Source organism: Anabrus simplex, chromosome 1 (genome assembly GCF_040414725.1).
Source record: "Anabrus simplex isolate iqAnaSimp1 chromosome 1, ASM4041472v1, whole genome shotgun sequence".
In the NCBI taxonomy this organism is placed as follows: Eukaryota; Metazoa; Arthropoda; class Insecta; order Orthoptera; family Tettigoniidae; genus Anabrus; species Anabrus simplex.
In genome coordinates this window covers 610,997,926-611,013,366 of record NC_090265.1, presented here as the reverse complement: position 1 = coordinate 611,013,366, position 15,441 = coordinate 610,997,926, and positions in this window count along the sequence as shown.

Below are 15,441 nucleotides of genomic sequence, written 5' to 3'. Positions count from 1 at the left end.
ATGAGGGTGGGCGGCATCTGCCAAGTGTAGGTAACTGCGTGTTATTGTGGTGGAGGATAGTGTTATGTGTGGTGTGCGAGTTGCAGGGATGTTGGGGACAGAACAAACACCCAGCCCCCGGGCCATTGGAATTAACCAATGAAGGTTAAAATCCCCGACCCGGCCGGGAATCGAACCCGGGACCCTCTGAACCGAAGCCCAGTATGCTGACCATTCAGCCAACGAGTCGGACGATCCCAGACTGATGCATGTACTCAAATTGGGCGTTCCAACATACCCCAAACTGGAGTTATAGATCGCCAGAACTTGTCCGCGGCCTGTGGCATGTACCGGTAGTACGGACATGCGCAATGGAAGATATGCGCGAGACAGGAAACTCACTGGACAGACCACGTCCATTTCCATTCCCGTTCTGTTCCTTGTTCTTCTCACGTGTGATCTGTTTACATTGCCATAACCTCTAAGCAGTAATAATTATTTCTAAATCTGTTATTGAATTCTGTTAAAGTACTTGTGAATTGAGGAGTAGTAATAATTAATTAAAAAATGAATAAATAATGAATTATTAATTAGTACATAACTAATTAATAAATACACAATAAAAATGGAAAGCTATGGGGATTTCGTTGAATCTTTATCCAGCGAAGATGAGTTGGATATGCAGTTAGTAGCGCCAAGGAAGAGAGGAAATTATTTACATATTGTTGCTAGTGGAATTCTTGAGGATCTAATCGTGTCATTCTAATTTTACTGTCCAAACTCAGTAGTGATTATTCTAGTTGGTTTTTTTTTCTTCTTTTTCTTTTTTTTTTCTTTTTCTTTTTTTTTTTTCTAATGGTAGAAATTGATAGGGTCACGGCCACATAAAAGTTAATTAGTAATTTAAAACTTGTAGGTAATCATGGTAACATACTTACCACTTGTTCCACTGCTTTCCTCTCACCTTATGGTGCCCTGGGAGCGAACTGTGTTGAACATGTTGTGGAGAGATGTAGGTAGTGAGTTGTGTGTCTATGAAGAGCATGTGTTGAGACAACACAAACACCCAGTTCCCGCGTTCGTGGAATTAACCAGACCTGGCCAGAAATTGAACCCGGGACTCTATGAATCGAAGTTTGTAACAATGACTTTTGAAGATAGTGCAAGTTATGCAAAATACTAGCAGCATATCCTACACTATATTTACAACAATTCAAATAATCAAACTAAACACATCTATATACATCGGATATCGAGTAAAGTATTAAATGCTACACAGATTCTAATGTGAAACCCGGTTCACTGCAAAAGATCTAGACAGAATACTTCAATACTTCAGCACTCGGGCTGTTCCCTTTTAAAACAACGAGACAAGGTATACAATCACAAATAACAATGTAAAACATCAACCTGTAAGGGAAAGACATATAAATAACCCTTGATATCATGAAGAAAGCAATGGGCAACATTGCCTCCTTCTGCTACATTTGAGTGCTCAACTGCGCGGTCATCCGTCAAGTACTTCCGGGTAGATTACGAGCTGAAAAGAAATGTTGAACTCAACACTATGATAAAGTTTAGATTCTGTCTCCCGAGGCTGTCACTAGGAAGTTTCGTCTCCTTCACACCTACAGATAAACACAGGCCAGAAATCAGCTTGCCATGAGATAACGCCTTTCGCTGGCTACACAGAAACTCACATATATTCATACCTTCTTAGCATGCTTTTACCATTGAATATCATCAGACTCAATAGTCTGGAATTAATACTGTCCATTCTGATCACAATATACACTCAGAAGACACTTGGCAGGCACACGCATCTGCACAATATTCTTTCTCTTTACAAGGCATACAATCAGCCTGCATCAATACATTATAATTCGGCATGCAATTTTTATTTCATTATTTCTCATAAATCCCATTGGCCTTCCACATTATGAGACTCAGTTCGTGTCCTTTACAGACCATCAGGTAAAACAGAATCCAATCAAAGATCTTATTTTAACGACGACGTTCTGCAGCTCCTTCAGTCAGCTTCCGTAAAATCATGCGTCATGCAGAATATCTATACGTGTCTCTCTGAATAACCGAAATGAAATGAACTAATACGTATGGAACGTTGTATAATGATAAACCTGTCAATCTAGCCCTTCTAGCATATATATAAGGAAAACTCGGAATACCCTATACTAAGTAACATGCGTAAATAAACAACTAATCCTATCAATCCCTCATTTTCCCAATCATCTAATCATAAAGCAAAATGAAAATAAAATAAACATGCATTACTTTCGTATCTGAATCTATCATATTAACAAAATCAAACAAACACATGCCTTCAGGCTTACTGTACATGAAAATTAAAAATTCTATCTACACTGCCCTAGTAACTTTACATAATTTACATATCATGCCATAAATAACACATGCGTCTTAACTGAATTCCATCCGACGACTCTCAAGATACCAGGATAGCAGCTTACATCCCCGCTGATTGAGGGATTTACTCCATGTTAATCACAGCATTAACATGTGGGAATGCACTTCCTTCTTCTGCATGCATGGCCATCATCTTGCTTGAAAATAATCCACTGGAACACAGAAGACTATGGTTGACAATATCTTCGCTGCTTAATGCTACGAGCTGAAATACCCTTTCTCTTAACAAGACCAGCTAAACACACTGATACATTTATCATACACTTCACTTAAAGGGTGAGAATACAGTTTGAAAAGCAGCACACGGTTCGTTACGGAAGTTCCTCGCGAAACACGCCCGTCGCGAAGTAGTGAAACAATAGCACGTCTCCTCTACACTTGCTACACATCGGTCACTAAGCACCGTCTTTATATATTGAAAGTAAACTCTGCCCAAAATATACTATTCCATTTACTCAAGAACAGTAAAATCTTCCAACTGCACAATTTAAAATATCATTGAGAACCAGATACTGTTACAGGAATCACGATCACCAATTCAGAGTTTGTGCTTCCGCACTATCCAAGCATTTAACACAGAGTGACGCTCTCCAGAGCTAGGGTTACTGAGGAGGCTTCGGTGACGCCATATCAATAATGGGGTTCCCGGGTGTCTGAACCAACCACCAATCAGAAAATTCGTCGTATATGATGACACAATATTTATTGTGAAATATTTACAAAACACAGCTCAAACACTAGCAAATCGCTTCCACCAATTTTTATATTACTTTTCCAAATATATCTGACTTCTGAAACTGTGGAAAACCGATTACCTACAGAAACTGACTTTAGCAACTGAGCACGTTGGTCATACTGGAATTAAGATTTGGCGCGGTGTAGCCTCCATGTTTCCCAAGTCCTTAATTTCCCATTGGCTGAAATATATTGTTTAGTCAGCATCTACTACACGTGTCGATCCTTGCCAGCGCTTGGTTACGCCACCCTTTCTCACGGTCATACGGAAATATGAAGCAATGTCCAGCGACTCACTGTCTTGCTCAACATCCGGTATCAACTATCTTGGGATACGATGCTTTAACATGTTAGACTGTAACTTTTATGAATAAATTTTACATATTGGGTCAAATAATACTCTAATTATTATTATGGGCCGGCAGGATACGGCTCAGTACTACGGTGCCGATCTTACAGTCCAAAGTTCCTGAGCTGGAATGAGCAGGCTGCAGACTGCCGTGAACACTCCTCTGCCATTATTCTGTTAAATATGCTCACTGCTCATTCCAATCAGTGCCTCAGAGTAGGGACTGAATAGCTCGAATGCTATGATGAACCAATGAGTTACGTACCAGTAGTATCAGAAAATTTATTAACCAGAGGAATGGCATGCTAACGAAGAAAGTTATCTAACTCTCCAGCTACTTCCCACCAATATTCAGGCAGGCTGTTACACTCGGTACGACCGGGCGAGTTGGCTGTGTGGTTACAGGCACGCAGCTGTGAGCTTGCATCCGATAGATAATGGATTCAAACCCCACTGTCGGCAACCTTGAAGATGGTATTCCGTGGTTTCCCATTTTCGCATGAGGTAAATGCTGGGGTTGTACCTTAATTAAGGCCAAGGCCGCTTCCTTCCACTCCTAGCCCTTTCCTATCACATAGTCACCATAAGACCTGTTTCAGTGCGACGTAAAGCAAATTTTAAAAATTACTCGGTACACAGCAGTAATCCTATATCGGAGATGAGTGGTAACAGAAGACACAAAACACATCACAACAAACAATGGTCAATGTAATGTTATTGTTGATCAGTTTTATGAGCTTTCTGTATTGTAGGCCTTTACATTTAGTTTTCTTTTGACTCTGTGATATTATGGCGTCTTTTAAAATTATTAAATTTATTTAGGCTATAGCGTAGACTGTATTTCCTTATTCTCAGACTTTACATACCAATTTTCTTTGAATTCTGTTTACCCATTTTCTCGTTATTCGGCGCTGATATGGACTTAGTAACAAAAGTCCAAATTCATGAATATATATGTGATCATAGCCGATATGGTAACAATGTGTAAGACATAAATGATCGTAAATTTAGTACTGTATAACTTTAGTTACGTAGAATGAACTACCATTTCACTCTGCGTGAGTAAAATTGTTTATGGCCTAGATTATAGCAACTTATTCCCCGACTTTGCATACCGATTTTCGTTAAAATAGGACCAGTATTTGAGAATTACATTTTAAACCTTCCCCTAAACTACCATTTTTCTCAGCGTGAATACAATTATTTATGGCCTAGATTATATCGACTTATTACCACGGCTTGCTTACCGATTTTCATTAACATACGAATACTAATAACATAAATATTTTAGAATTAAATTTTAGGCCTTCCCCTAAACTACCATTTCACTCAGCGTGAATAAAATTATTTATGGCCTAGATTATAGCGATCTATTCCCCGACTTTGCATACCAATTTTCATTAAATTCTCTTCAGGCGTTTTCTCATGATGCGTGTACATACATACAGACAGACAGAAATTAGGGAAAATTTAAAAGTGCATTTCCTTGTTACTGTGAACACAACTGATACAGAAATACCATTCTTCTTAAATTCTCAGCTGTGTACAGACAAAGCTCTTATTTTATATATATAGATGTATAAATATATTTCATCCAAGTTCTTTTATCAAAGATTATAACGTTTCTTTGATCCAAGTTACTTAAATCGTAGTTCCTTAACAGTGACATACAGGCCTAAAACTTGGAGGCAGATATCCCTCCCTAACCAATTAAAACAAATATAAGCCATGTGTGTGTGTTTCATAGTTTATTCATTTTTATAATACTTGATGTAGGCCTACTGTGTTCTTATTGAATTTCATCAGTATTTTAGTAATTTACCCTTCCCTTTTACGTACAAATCTACAAACAAGTAAACAGTGCAAGGTAGTACAAAATAAGCGCCAAACGCTTTGTTTTACAAGTTGTCCATTTCATGACCGTATCGATGTTTAATCAAGAAGTAAGTATAAATAACCACCTAATCGATACTTTATTAATGCCTCAGGCAAAATGTATCACATCGTTACTTCACCAGGTCGCGCTCAAAGACAGACCCTCTAGACAGCGCAGAATAAACATCTTTTCCAAACAAGAACGAGAGGCAAGATGACCTATTCTGATGACCTCCATTTTTATCAAAGGAGTCTCCAAAGAACGTTTATTTGTGCTTATTGTCAATGTTTTTCTTTTCAGTTCTTTATTTATACAGCTGAAGAGGACCACTAAGTGGTCGAAACATGTCCTGTAAGTTTTAATTTTATTCAGTTTTGCCTGAGGCATTAATAAAGTATCGATTAGGTGGTTATTTATACTTACTTCTTAAACGCTTTGTTTTCATGTCAGATTGCTGTCCAGGAAGTGTTCCAACACGATCAAGTTTGGGACCAGCCGCTGACCAATCCCAAACCAGCGCATGCACATAAGGCGATGTATGAATCCATTGGTGACCGTCAGAAACTTAAGATCCATAAGGCCAGTGCCCCCATCCGCCCAAATATTATTTATAGGCCTAGTCCGCTTTATAAACTTTCTCAGTTCATTCAGAAATTCTTGAAGATCAATTACAGGTTTTTGTCAAATAAAACACTATAGAGCTGAACAAGAAATTAGATAACTTTGAAATACAACCCCATCATTTCATCCACTTGTTCAACATTTCTAATATGTATCTAAGTATTAATATAAAAAAATTAATTCCCATCATTGAAAGAAATCTAAATACACACAGTTCCCTAAGCAAACTTGAGATCCAAGACTTCATGAAGGTCCTGAAATTAGTAGTAAGTAATAATTTCTTTATCTTTGACATCATCATATATCAACAGGATGGACTGGCAATGGGGTCACTGGCTTCGGGAATCTTAGTGGAAATATATCTAGATTTCTTAGAACATACAATAATTGACAACAACGACACTTTTGCCGATATTCTATTTTGGTCTAGATACGTCGATGCTGCTTTGGTAATACTAGACGATAGGACTACTAGCGCTACCTCTACTAATATAGATCCAGATATTAAATTCACCCTCGAGTTGGAATCCAACAAACAAATTAACTTTCTAGACCTCACGATAAGCAGGCTCCCATCCTCCTTAACATACAGTATATATAGAAAACCCACGCAAACTGCTACAACCATAAGACAGAATTCTACACATTCTTACACACAAAAATGTCCTACTGATAATAGCTTGGTCGACCGTGCATTTAAAATACCAATGTCGAAGACAAATTTAAAGAAAGAATTAGACACAATCCGCTCCATTGCCAAATTTAATGGATATAACGACTGTTTCAGTTCAAGCATCGACTAAATGCTACCTTAGAAAAAGAAAAAACCAACTTATTACACATTCTACCTTCACTTTCAACGAAAACGTTTACAGTATCATCAACATTTTTAAGAAACAATATCAAGATATCCAATAATAGGAATGTGGAAATAATACATAACTCCAACACAATAAACAAAAATAACACCTTCTTGAGGTCAGGGGTATATCGGATTAGTTGCAATAACTGCAATTCCTCGTGCATGGGGCAGACCGGAAGGAACCTCAAAGTTAGGTACATGGAACACGTCAGTGCTATTAAATACAATAGGTTTTCGGCAGTGGGCCAACATATGCATGATGTGAAACATAATTTTACCACTATAGAAATCGCAAGGTTTGGGTTCAGATTCCACTGGTGTCTGATTGGCCATTTTTGTTCTGTACTTAACATCTCTTCAACACGTACTAAATGTGCGTAACAGACCTAATAGGTTGAAAGTCGGTTTCGATTACAATGCGGTCGTGAAAATTCAATATTAATTAAATCAATCTTTGTCGCTCGTAAAAAGAAAGTTTGGATCCACGATACCATTGTGGACACTATTCGTTAGCCAACTGCAAAAATTTTACTCTTACAGTGAAATATGTAGGCTATATGTTGTGAACCGAATGAGTCTGGTAAGATCGTAAATGTAATAATTTTGTTCATTAACTTAGGTGCTGATGTTATGAAATACAAGTTTCTTGAGCTACTCTCTGAAGCAACTTTTGTGGACTGACTTGCTTTCTTGCCTGTATCTTTTAACCTCTCCTGTGTGAGAGTTGTTCTCCTTTGCTGTTTTTCTTATTAGTTACAGAACCAGTACTACACCGCTTGTGAACAAGTTGTTGCATGTAATGTTTTTATGGTACTGTAGACCCTAGAAACTATCTAAGAAATTTTCAAACACCTTTTACCTGGTTTCTCCTGGTGTAAATAGCAGTCAACCAAAAATATTCTCTGCGCTCTAGTGAACTTAACCATGTTGATAATAAACTTACAACACATCTTAAAACTACAGTAGTTAGTAGCAAACTGCTACGTCAGCTGCCAAGCTTGACACAAGCCATATGGCGCTTGCTTGGGGTCCCGTGGCCTGTGAGCAAAAGTTTGTAGTCTTAAATTATCCTGTATATGTGGTTGAAAGAAAGGTGGATAAGCTACAGGGTCTTGTTTTCATAGGAGGAATGTGTCGTGGTAATTAAACTCGTGATTTGGGTTTTTTAAAATTTTATTTTATTGTTTCTCAAAGTTATGTTGGTAGCAATTCAGTTAGGCCTATGTACGACAGCGACATCTTTCATGGTAAATACGAATTCCATTGCAATGACATCTGTCTTAACCTATGTATACGACTTTTAAATCTTTACCTGCCAAATGTCATGTTAGCCAGGTGGTGAAGATAATAGACTACCGGTACAGACTTTGAGATTGGTGGTACAAATCGACCCGTCGTTAGGAATTTATTACGGTTAGTTCAATTCATGTAAGGTGCAAATATATAAGACTAGCTGATGTACCCGTGCTTCGCTACGGAACTCTACATTGTATACGGAATTCTAGTGTACACGTGAGTAAGATTGTATTAAATTGCATAGCTCTTAACGTTACTCTAGAAACGCGACGGGGAAGTCACCAAACATCTTTTCTCATATGAAGACTGAGTTAGGGAATTTTCACTGTAATCGTAGACCCGCTTGCATACCATCAGTCACAATCAGGTTGGGGAGTTTTCATTATAATGGTAGACACTCACTCTCCACCTGTCTTTCTACATCCTCGGAAAGACTGTCTTAGTGGTTTTCCCAACTGAATTGAACATACATTACAATGTCAGTAGGAATAGCGCGATTAAAAGCAATGCTTTCATATGAAATACTCGATCAAATGAAATGCCACACATTTTCTCACTTTTAACGAACAGAACTACACTGCCGATCTAACAATCCAAAGTTCCAGAGCTGGAATGACCAAGACGCAGAGAACCGTGATTCGTGAACACTCGTCTTTTTTCGGCAGGGCGAGGGTCGAATAGTGGAGAGTCCCAGGGCAAAAACTATGCCCTTTTACTAATCTGTTTCCTAGGAGTACCCAATGAGTCGGAAAATATCAGTTCACTACACTGGTGGCGGAAGAATCTATCTGACTTGGAGGCAAATTTTTCCGCCAAGCCAGAGGAGAAACCCCCTCTTCACCGATAATTTGGAATAAAATGAATGTAGAATTTAATAAAAGTGAAGAGGAAGAATCTTTTCCTAAGAAACGGTTCTTTTCAGGATTGAATTTTGAGTTATCTAGTGAATTGTAGTGCTAATAATTTGGAATAGGCCTAACTTGTTATTCTAGACCAGGCCATACTACTACTACTACTACTACTACTACTACTACTACTGCTGCTGCTGCTGCTGCTGCTGCTGCTGCTACTAAGTCAGCCTCTGCCTTAAGTATGCACACTACTCAGTCAAAACAGCGCGTCAGAGTAGGGATCGAATTACTGGAATACTATGAAGAACCATTGTGTTACATACCAGCTGTATCAAAAAATGTATGAACCAGAGGAAAGGCATGCTAAAGAAGAAAGTTTTCTAATTCCCCGGCTATTTCCCACCAATATTCAGTCAGGCTATTATACTTGGTACGCAGCAGTAATCCCATCTATCGGAGTTGAGAGGCAGCAAAAGAGAAAAATAACATCACAAAAAACAATGGTCAATGTAATGTTATTGTTGATCAATGCGCTTTCGTTATTGTAGGCCTTCACATGTAGTTTTCTTCCGACTATGAAATACTCATCATAGTCGGTACGGTAAAACTGAATAAAACATAAATGATCGGAAATTGTATTCTCTGTAACTTTTGTTATGTAGTACTTTTCGACAGGACCAAAAACAATGGTATTTAAAAATTAAATTTTAGGTGCCTTCCCCTAAACTACAATTTCATCCAGAGTGAATAAAATTGTTTATAGCTTAGACTATAGTTTCTTATTTCCCGACTCTATACCGTTTTTCGTTAAATTCTGTTAACCCATTTTCTCGTGGCTCGACGTCGATATGGACTTGGCAAAAAAAAGTACAAATTCATGAATATCTGTTATCAAAGCCGGTACGATAACAATGCATAAGACATAAATGGTCGGAAATTTAATTCTGGTTATGTAGTATTTAGCGACACGACCACTAATAATATAAATATTTGAGAATTACATTTTAGGCCTTCCCCTAAATTACCATTTTGTTCAGTGTGAATAAAATTATTTATAGCCTAGATTGTAGTGGCTCGTTCTCTGACTTTGTATACCAGTTTTCAATGAGATAGGACCACTAATGACGTAAATATTTAAGAATTAAATCTTAGGCCTTCCCCTAAACTAGCATTTCACTCAGGGTGAATAAAATTATTTATAGCCTAGATTGTAGCGACTTATTCCCCAACATTGCATACCAATTTTTATTAAGATAGGACCACTAATAACATAAATATTTGAAAATTAAGTTTTAGGCCTTCCCATAAACTACCATTTCTTTCAGCGTGAATAAAATTATTTATAGCTTAGATTGTAGCGACTTATTTCCCAACTTTTCATACCAGTTTTCATTAAATTCTCTTTAGCCGTTTTCTAGTGATGCGTGTACATACATACAGACAGACAGAAATTACAGAAAAGTAAAAAGTGCATTTCCTTGTTACTGTGGACATGACTGATACAGAAATACCATTATTTTTCAAATTCTGAGCAATGTACAGACAAAACTCTTATTTTATATATATAGATGTAAATTAATCAAGAATGGATAATAGAAGGCGGCAGGACAAGGAGAGTGAAGAGTTAAAAGAAAAGTAAATTGGTAAAACTATGCACTAATTTTAATTTCTCCCCATCCAAAACCCCTATTACCCAGGCAGGTCCCGCAAGTATTCTCTGCGCTGGCCTTGTTTCATTGACACTTTCAACAACGAGTCTGTTATAATTATTGAATTTTCCATCCCTATTGATACATTTCCTTCCCGATATGATATTACGGACATAGTAAGAGTGGTAAGATATTTCTCGGTTTGGGTCACGTAGCTAACTTATCAGCTTGCATTCAGGAGATAGTGGATTTGAACCTCACTGTCAGGAGCCCTGAAGATGGCTTTCCATTTTCACACCAGGAAAATGCTGGGGCTGTATCTTAATTAAGGCCGCAGCCGCTTCCTTCCAACTCCTAGGCCTTTCCTTTCCCACGTCGCCATAAGACCTACATACGTGTCGGTGCAACGTAAAGTATGCTGTAGCGTTGGCAAGTGCACTTCACAGCCCAGGTATTCTCAACCTGACGTGGTTAGTGACCATGGGCCCTGTAGCTGAGACTGGCATTCCTTCCTCCTTCGTCAAGCTGATCTTTGTTAGTCAACTCTTCTGGCCCCAATGGTATTATGTTTGAGAGACCTAAAGAGTCTTTGTTTTTGTGCATGCCGTGGCCACTCGTCTCCTTTTGCCAGTACTTTCACTCTTCATAGGATCGTATCTTCTGATTTGTGTTAAGAGTGGACTGACGTATAACTTACCCATATCAGAAAGAAATTTTAAATCTTCGATATAATGTTAAGCCGCTCTGTAGTGATGTTTTTTCTTGTTTTTACAAAATGTTGATATTTCACTGTAGCCTACTCTTTATCCTGGTAGTAAATTTATGGAAGTTTGGAAACCTTGATCAAGTTGGTGATATGTGATGGTGAGTGTTTTCAGGGACAAAATTATAGATAACACTGGCGTGCAATAAAAAAAAATTTAAAAAAATTGTGTGGTAGACTAAAATAGATTGGTTTTATTAATTTTGCAGCACTGAATTCAAAAATGAATTTTGTTTCATCGTACCTCATCTGGTTAAATGGCAATTGTACAAAATGTTATTTTGTCGTTACGTAAAATATTTTATAATTAATATTGATAGAATTACGCCTACAAAGTGAGAAAAGAAACATACAAACGGAACAAATTAGCAATCAAAGTAAATGATAAATAAATTGTAAGCTTACTCAAATTTACTCAGTTGCATTTTTCCTTTTTTCTCTAGAATTTGCGTGTTTTTGAAGTTCGTGAGTGGTCTCTGGAAGGGTTGTCACATGCAATCGACCAACAGTAATTGGCCATCATATTTACATCCCATCATTATTACTTTGGTCACTGTCCATGTTTCAGAACCGTAAGTTACCACTGGTCGTAATACTGTTCGATAGACTGTCAACTTTAATATTCTACCAAGACTGCATGATCTAACACTTCCAGTTAAGCTAAGTAAGCCCTATTGTCTGCAGCAATCCTTGCTTTTATTTCCTCTTTCATGTCATTATCTTTTGTCACCAGCACTCCTAAATACTTAAATTTTTCACATATCTCTCGTAGTTAATCCCATTTAATTTTATGCACTTATCTTCCCTAACTATGGTCCTCCTAGATGCAAACAGGTAATGAGTTTTGGCATTATTCACTCTTAGGCCCATTTCTCCTGCTTCCTTTTCTAATCTATCCAGTCCTTCCTCTAGGTCTTTCAATCTTGTAGAAAGCATATCATTTATCAGCATAAGCTAGATTCTGTGTTACATGGTTGAACAGCATACTGCCTGGATTACTAACCTCCACCTTTCTCATCACACGCTCCAAAACCACATTGAAGAGCGGGGTAGATAACACATCCCCTTGTCGCAAACCTTGGTTTACTTCAAACTCTTTATTTAGTACCCATGGGTCATTTATACCATTCTTATCAATTTAGTTTGGAACTCCATGTCCATCATTGTATAATATGGTTTCCTCCTTTTCACACTATCATAAGCCTGCCGAAAATCCACAAGCTGATGCACATCCACATTATAGTCATAGCATTTCTCCATTACTTGCCTGACAGTGAATATGTGATCTGTTGTTGATCTACCTTGTCGAAAGCCACTTTGGTAGTCTCCTAGTATCTGCTCGACCAGTGGAGTGAGTCTCATAGACAAAACCTTGGCTAAGACCTTATAAACCACACTAAGCAAAGATATACCTCTATAATTTTCACAGTTTGCTTTATCTTTCTTCTTATGAATTGGGCAAATAATCGCTAAGCTGAAATGTTATCACTTCCTGGAGCCCTATTATTCTTCAAATACTTAATTGCTGTCGTCACTTTTTTTATAGATGGTACAGGCACTAGTTTTAAATCAAGGCTAGGATCCTGCCAAAGCTGCCCATCCTCTTCTTCCAATCTCAGTGTCTCTGCAGCCACATTCAGTAGTTCATTAAAATATTCAGCCCATCGGTCAAGAATCCAGTCTCTTCCCCCAATCATGTTTCCTTCTTTATCTCTACAGAATACAGCATGTGGTTGAAAACCTTTATAAGTCCTTTTTCCCATAGAACTTCCGTACTTCTTACATATCATATTGTTCCTCCAGATCTGTAATCCATTTCCTCTCTGCCTCTCCCTTCTACAAATTCTGTCTGCCTCTTTCCTCTTCTTCCTAAATTCTTCTACGTATGTTCTTGTTTTCCTACTAAACATTTTCTTCCTTGTTTCATTTCTCTCCTCAATTGCTCTTCTGCAATCGTCATCAAACCATCCTTGCCTTTCAGTCTTTACTTCCACTTCTAGTACTTCATCCACACTTTCCTGCAATGCATCCCTTAATGAAGTCCACTTTCCTTCGATGTTTTCCTTTGCCCAGCTTTGTTGTTTAGCCTTCAATTTCTTCTCCATCCTGTATTCATATAGCTGCACAGTTTATCAATCAGTTTTGAGACCATATATCTCCTTAGGGCTTTCCCTTTCTTAGCAGATCTGTAAGTTGCAATACGTTGCCTGTATTTTACCCGTACCAAATAATGGTCCAAATCACAATCAGCTCCCCTACAACTGTCAACTTGTAGTATATCAGATGCATGTCTCCTGTTGATTACTACATGGTCCTATTTGATTAAAGGTGACACCATCTGGTGAACATCAAGTGGCTTTCCGTATATTCTTTCTCTGAAACCATGTAGGCTACTCTTCACCACCATCGAGTTTCCAATGGCAAAATCAATTAGCCTCTGTCCATTATCATTTGACTCATCATGCAAACTTTCCTACCCAATTGTCTCCCTATAGGCTTTTTCTTTACCCACTTTAGTGTTGAAATCTCCGAGTATGATTTTTACATCTTGTCTTGGAATGCATTCTATTTCTGTTCCATAGAACATATCTTTCTCCTCATCCTCAGCCCCTTCTGTAGGTGCATACACACACAGAAGTGATATTAAAAAAATTGGCCTTCATCCTTAGGTGCATATTCTTACATTTACAGGTTTAAAATATAAAACTGCTGACTTATATCTGTCATCCACTAGGAAGCATGTGTCACCTATTGTACCTCTGACTCCACCACTATGCAGAATTGTACATCTACCACTTCTAAAAACATCATTTCCTTTCCATCTGACTTCCTGAATTGCTGCTATTCCAATATATTTCTCCATTTCTTGTTTCAGACTGTTTAGGGCTCCTGGTTTATTCAGGCTTCGTACATTCCAGGTTGCTATATACATATCATATTTCTGTTTGCATCTTCCATTTCCTCGCCTAGGTCGTTTACCATTATCATCAGTCCGGCTATTCTTGTCCACGAGTTTCGTAACGATTTGTTTTTTCTGATATAGGGTTGTTAGCTCCATGTTCAGCCGCGAACCTGGAGGACTAGGGTATCCCTCTTAGTCTGGTCTATCACCTTTGTTGACCTGTCCGGCTTGGGTGGCCCTACCAGGAGCTTATGCTCCCGCTGGCATAGCTCTCAGGATCACGTAGGCACGCAAGCTGACACATCGCGACAAGATGAAGATACCAGCATGGGAGCTTTTCTTTATATGCAGGGGCTAATATAGCAACTCTCCATTTACTTGATATAAGTTATCTCCTTCATGCAAACAGTAACCAGAGAAGTAGGCTACTTTAAATGTGGTACTATTTCCCAACCTTTTGCTTTTAGCATATCTGCAGAAATCTTACCAATTCAAGCTGCTTGTTTTTGTCTTTTGTACCTTATTGTTAATGTTATTGTAGGTAAATTCCAGTACTTCATTACTATTAATCTCCTCCTGTACCTGGACAATATACAAAGGGTACTAGGAAAGTTTTGCAAGATGCAAAACCGGTTGGCTGGACACCCGTGTTATGGTGAGGGATGAAAAGAGGGGTGAAAACCGGTCTAGAAGACTGCAAGGGACGACCTTCACACCAGTTGTTACCAAGCAGTGGGATTGAAAGCAAGTTACGATATCAGTGTGGTCTAAAGGTAAATATCGTGCAATTATCCGCTGCAATTTTGCTTGTGGATTAACTGTTGACCAGTGCCTGGAGGAAATGACTCCTGTGCTGGGTAAAGACTGTCCACATCGGACAGCAATTTTCCGCTGGTACAAATAGTTCCAGAGGGGAAATTTTGGGGTTGAAGACGATCCTAGTTCTGGGCGACCGTCTGAATCAGTGACTGAGGGAAACATTGAAGCTGTGAGGAAAATTTTGCAGCAAGAGAGGCGGTTGACATATCAGCAGGTAGAAGAGACCCTCCACATCACTGCACCAGCTATTCATTCAGTTCTACACAACCATCTCCATGTTAGCAAGGTTTGTTCCCT